The sequence below is a fragment of the Drosophila ficusphila genome, unplaced genomic scaffold (assembly GCF_018152265.1).
Source record: "Drosophila ficusphila isolate 14025-0441.05 unplaced genomic scaffold, ASM1815226v1 contig_106, whole genome shotgun sequence".
In the NCBI taxonomy this organism is placed as follows: Eukaryota; Metazoa; Arthropoda; class Insecta; order Diptera; family Drosophilidae; genus Drosophila; species Drosophila ficusphila.
Genome location: NW_025063993.1, coordinates 2,388,363 through 2,394,362, shown reverse-complemented (window position 1 = coordinate 2,394,362; position 6,000 = coordinate 2,388,363). Strand labels below are relative to the sequence as shown.

At 38.9% G+C, this 6,000-nt stretch overlaps 1 protein-coding gene across 1 annotated transcript in view; it reads left to right on the top strand.

Annotated features, from left to right (window-relative positions):
• The window catches only part of LOC108093572 (poly(rC)-binding protein 3), a 106,174-nt gene continuing 100,174 nt past the window's right edge, over nt 1–6,000 (top strand). The window contains exon 1 of the mRNA XM_043207328.1: nt 1–395. The gene's annotated coding sequence lies outside the window, so the exon portion shown is untranslated. The remainder of the gene's footprint in view (nt 396–6,000) is intronic.

Below are 6,000 nucleotides of genomic sequence, written 5' to 3'. Positions count from 1 at the left end.
AGTGTGTGCGCTTCTGGCATCCATCAATCAGCCGACAAAGTTCGACGAAAGGAAAAACCTAGAAATTTTCGAAAAATTACCACAAGTCTCCCTGTCATTTCTCGATTATTGACCGATAACAGCGGATAAAGTGCATCATCTAAAAACGCCGCCAAGTGCATTCAAAATCCCAGGAAAGTAAAAAAGACAACCAGAGTGTGAGTGAGACAGAGACAGAGAGAACGGGAAATAACATTTTCGACAGCTAATAACAGACTGTACTTTTTGGCGCCCAAAAGCATTCTCGTGCAACAACAACCACAAAACAAACAAACAACCCGAAAAACATTCAAACTAATTAACAGCGTTTTACCAAAACGTAATTCAATGTAAACTCTGCATAACAAATTTGACAGGTGAGTTCAGACTGAAACTTTAACTAAAACGATCTATTTATTTATAATGCTATATTGGGAAATATGATGAGTTTTGTGGCGGCTCTATGTTAATGCGTGTTAAATGGATGTTTTGATTGAGGCATATGTGAAAAGCTATTGACGGCAATTGTAATTTAAGCTTTTTGTAATTATAAAACATTCCGTTGTTTCTATTGGGTCGCTTTTATGTATATCTAAATTTTATTTGAATTACATATATAATTTTTATTTAATTTTACATTTATATTGCTAATCAATTTACATTTTATTTTAATGCTTACACAATTTATTTTGTCTTACCAAAAAAAATAAAATATGTATAAAGTTTTAGGCACTTAAGGTACGTTTACCTGTTTTTTAAGTTTTAATTTTTTTTTAAGTACCCAAATTTTAATATTAATTTCCATTATGTACAAGTATTAAGGAAAACTTATTTCGTGCCTCCTACATCTACAATTCTTAAGTTATTTTATCAATAGATAGTATCCACTTCTGTTTTTGTCCATTTTATTGTTCCTCATTTGGCGGGGAGCAGAACGTCCCTTCAGCACTCTCCTTTAAAATAATTCACCGAGTAAATCCCATAAAAATTTCAACAACTTTGGCTATTTTGTTGCGACGTCATAATGCATTTTGTTCGTTTCGGAGCAAGACAATGGCCCAGACACAAGGACACAAACAATACAAAGCGGAGGGGAGCTGGAGGATCGGGGCGCGGGTCTTGAGTGGGGACTAGTACGAAGACTAATTAAAACTCCGCTAGACGTCATAATTGGGGGGTGGTGCTGGTCTATGGTGCTGGTGGCGGATCTGAAAGGATCTGGAACAGGAGCAGGCTACAAGTACATTAAGTACGCGAAGACCATAAAAGGACCCGCCCCTTGGACAAAATATTTTCACTTAATAGCCATGGACCAAAAATCCAGAAAACACTAAAAGAGGATGCTGCAGAAAGGGGCGGGCGAAGAAAGCGAAGATGAGCACAAAGCAACATTCCGCACATTTGCACAGTGTAAAAAAGTAACAAGAACTAAGAAACAGACCGACACAAAATGGTGAAAAGAGAAACGGGAGAAGGGAGAAGGGGGAAGCCAGAATAGAAGAGTGAAATATATATTTTTACCGTGCACAGTAATGAAAGGCCTCGGGCATAAGTTTTAAATAAATATTTGTCCCTCTGTGTGTGTGTGCATGTAATTCAACAAAAACAACTGCAAACACAAACAAAAATGTGCACGAAATGATAGAAGAAACGGACAACCAAAGAAATGGGCGAGCAGGCAAACTGAACGCAGTGGGCTGAAAGTACAGCATATCAAAATTATGAAAACCAAAAAAAAAAAAACAGGCCTAAATATAATAGTGTAAAACAACGCTTCAGGCGAGCACATGATATTCCTACTTTTTGGAATATCAAAATTAATTTCAAATTGTATGCTTATACATATGTTAAAATTAAGATGGCACCATATTTACATACATGTTTATATTTACATATGTAAGCAAGCACGTCTTTTCTTGAACATCGGAGGCATAACAGTCTTTTTAATATTTAACTGAAAAGTAAAATTTATTATTTGATCGTCAAACTGTTAAAGTCTTCTTTTTCGAATACCAGGCATTAAGGTTTATAATTTCCTTTATCTTAAAAAGAGTATACATTAAGAACTACATCGTAAAGTGAAATATTATTTTACTTAGCAAAGCAGTGTGGCTCGATATGGGCAAAAAAGCTGGCAACATGTACTAAATATTATAGCACGTTTTTATAATGTTTGCTCGCTCTAGCACAAAATACTTTATGGCCCACTCATTTGTAGGGTATAATTATGAGGGGCGGCACATGATGGGGCGGCTCCGAGGGGGTGGCACGCTGGGTGGCAAAGGGATCGGGCTAGGTAAACATGCAGAGCAAAACAGCGGCAAGAAAACTGGCTGACTGGCTGACTGACTGTGCCGCTCTTTCTGTTGACTTACCAAAAGGGGCCTAACTAGCGAGGGCGGGGTGAAGGGGGTAACTAGCGAGGGCGGGGTGAAGGGGAGTAACTGGAGGGGGCGCACTACAAAAGTCTAAAAAACGGCGTCGCAGCTACACAAAAAATATTGTAAACTCAACGGATATTTTACTTAATGGGAATTTTCTTTGGTATGTAAATATTGACTATTTCTTCTGTTCATTCAATTTTAACTCAATGGGAAAAATATGTACATATGTGGACAAGAGTCTTTATGCTATGGTGAAAAAACGTAAAGTTTTTGTGCTCAGAACAATCTGCACAGTAAATTGTAATTTGGTTATGATTTTAATTGTCAAAGGACGATAACCACATTTATTTCAAAATGTTATGATTTTTTCGGTGTATCCAGCGAGGGAACCAAAAGTAGGTTGAGGTAGCCACTGTTTGGCGCCGCCATGTTTAGAATGTGCACACAAAGCGTAAGGCTAACAAAAAACGGCTAAGAGAGAGACAGAGAGAAATTGAGAATGAGAGAATATTTCATGTTAGACAGTGTAACAAAAGATTTGCACAGCTTTCATGTAAAGCGTAAAATACAAACAATTATGCAGCTGTTAGGCAAGAGATCCTTTATACACAGGAAACTATTTATTATAGTTATCTGAATTGCTGTATACATACTTGTATTTCTGTACAAAGCACAGCATTTAATAATTAATGGCCAATGAATTTGTAATTCCTAAAAGTGCCCTAGATAGATTCTTCTTTTCATGGAAAATAATATATTGATTACACACTTTGAGTTATTTCGTATTTATGAGTACACTTTAAACACTGAAATAGATTTCAGATAAAAATACTATAAATTGGCTTTGAAAATTAGGAAAACTTCTTTATTAGATGAAAACGCTTTCGTAATTTTATGTTTTTTTGCACAGGTTTGTCGGTCGAATTGATTAATATTTAACCGTTATTTAAATGTTATGTTAACTTTTGGGCACATAATACTTTGAGTGCACTGTCAGCCCCCACATTTCCTGTTTAGTAGGCCGTCAGCCACTTGAGTCCGAGGCTTTGCTACTTGAAATTTTGGACAAAGAAGCGGTGACCTGTCCTCCATTTCCCCTGTTGCTGCCACCCAGTTTCTTGGGCCACCATCCTGTGCAATGTGCAACGTTGTCTGAGTTGAGCTGAGGCCTACAAAATATGACAAATTACAAAATAATTGTGCGCACAGTCAAAACGCTGTCCTCGTTTGTTGTTGCTGTTGATGTTGCCGTTGCTGTTGTCCTTCCTTTCATTCTTTCCTTGCCTTAACCCCTGACCTGTCCTCATCATCATCGTGAGCATACCTTGCAATATTAATGAACTCTTTTACATCGTCTGTCATTTCCACGGCGGCAGGGTAAACCGCAGCGATTCTCCCATCCGCCCCATCTGCCCCGTCCCCCCTGTTCCCTTCTGGGGCATATTCCCCATGTCTGCCTCTTTCCAATACTCATTTGGCTCCTATTTGCATGGCTTTGGCTCCCGAGGGGCGGAGGGCGGTAGGGGTTGGCCTTATAAAGCCGACTTCGACAGAGGCCCGGCAACATGCTGTATTTGCTTTGCGGCAGGCCTAGCAGAAAAATTACACGTTCATGCGGCGGGAAAACTGATTTGTTGGTTCCCAGACCGTTTCTAACCTCAATCCATAATATCCTGCTATCAAACGAATGGTATCCTAACAAAGCTATCTCTCTAACAACATTCATGCAAACTACATTCAAACAAAAGTTAAGTAAAAAGTTAGGTGACAGTTTTTGACCCTATAAAGCATCATTATGTATAAATGAAAAAAGCAAAATTATTAATCATTACAACTATGACTTTCAATATGGTTATATTAAAATATAAACTCTCTTAATAGCAATTTTGATTGCACTAAATATCTACAAAATTTTTACTGTTGCACATACTGTTTTACTGGAACACATATATGTACTTGTTAATAGCATAGAGGTTTTATTAGTCATAGATATTTATCTTTATTTACAATTTATGTTAAACTTTAAACTTACACACAAACAACTTTGAATTCATTTGTATGAATTACAAAATAAAAATATTTGTCTGTTCTGATTGCGTTGAGTTTTATTTATCTGCCTTAAACACTTTAATTTTATCCATTAAATGTTTAGCCAATTCGCACTTATTATACAAACTTTTTAAGTTTAAGATGACACCGATTACTAACTAAAAAAGATTTAAAATTCACCTAAAGAAAATAAAAATGTCATATTAGCCAAATTTTTAAACGCTTGTTCGAATCGTGAAATCATGGCGCATAAATCCGGCTGTTCCCCCACCATAATTGACTGCCACCAAGGGAAGTGGGGGTAGAGCGGGCTGAACTATTCACCCACAACTGTCACGTTAGGGGTCCGTCGGCACCCCGAACCCGATCCCTGCCACCCCCTTTGGGGCATCCGCGGAGCTCCCAAATGAACGCGTTCGCAGTGTTTAAAGTTTGTTACTCGAAATGCATTTTATATGGCCCGTTAGCCGTTACAGTTGTGTTTGCATTGGCCCGCGGGTATTCATTAAAGCCGAGGGATCCGCACGTGGTAAGTGGAAAGCGGAAAGTGGAAAGTGGAAAGCGGGTGGTTGGCACGAACAGGCGGCTTAAAGCTGACAATATTCCGGCTCCGCTCCAAAGGGACGGACGGAAAACCGGCGGACGGATGAAGAGGAGCTCGCTGTGGCAGAACATGGCAAGTTAGTTTGGCGTCGAAAAAAAAAAAAAAGGAAATTAAAGGAAAATGTTGCGTCGCTCCCCTGGTTTGAGTAATGGAAGTTTTGTCGGTTCGGGAAGAGGGATTGGGGATTGGAATTGGGATTCGGATTCGGAATGGAAAGGGAAACATAGAGGGGAAGAGAGGGAGGGGAATGCGATGGGTCTGTGACTGGGGCGACGAATGGATAGACAGACCAGACGCCTGAAGTTGGCTTATTACATGGGCCAACTCCTCGACGTGAGAGTGTGCTGGCCGAAAACTTATTAGACAGTCGGAAATTGAATATTGTTCCTGCAAAATTGTTAAATGTTTGTCCTGGACTTCTCTCTGTCATGTTGATGTTTCCTGTTTCGGCTTGATTCCACCTGCTCGAGGAATACTTTGTCCTGTATGTGTGCGGTTTCCCCACATCTGGTTCCCAAATTGTTTTGTTGTGCCTCGTACGGGGCAAGTAATTAGAGCAATGTTCAAATGTGCAGCCAAAGTTTGCCACACATGCATATTTGCCGATGTTCTGTTGATAAAGTTCTAGCTGTGGCCCCTTGGCTAAAGTGCAAAAAGTGTTGGGATTAGCACACTGTACAGGAAAACTTGATACGAGGGGTAAGCCGGATTAGAGGGAGTGGATCAGGATGTGCGGCGAACATTATTTCTGTCTTCATTTTGGGATTTTAGGGCATGGGATTTTAATTAACTAGACCAACACAGTCATGAATCCATTAGTGACTTTTAAATTGTTCATTTAGTTCAAATTGCTAGTAAAAGCAACATTTTCGAAGGAATATATTAAATACTATGCGTTTATTTGGTATGGAAGCATATAAAAACAAAGTTAATTACTATAAACTT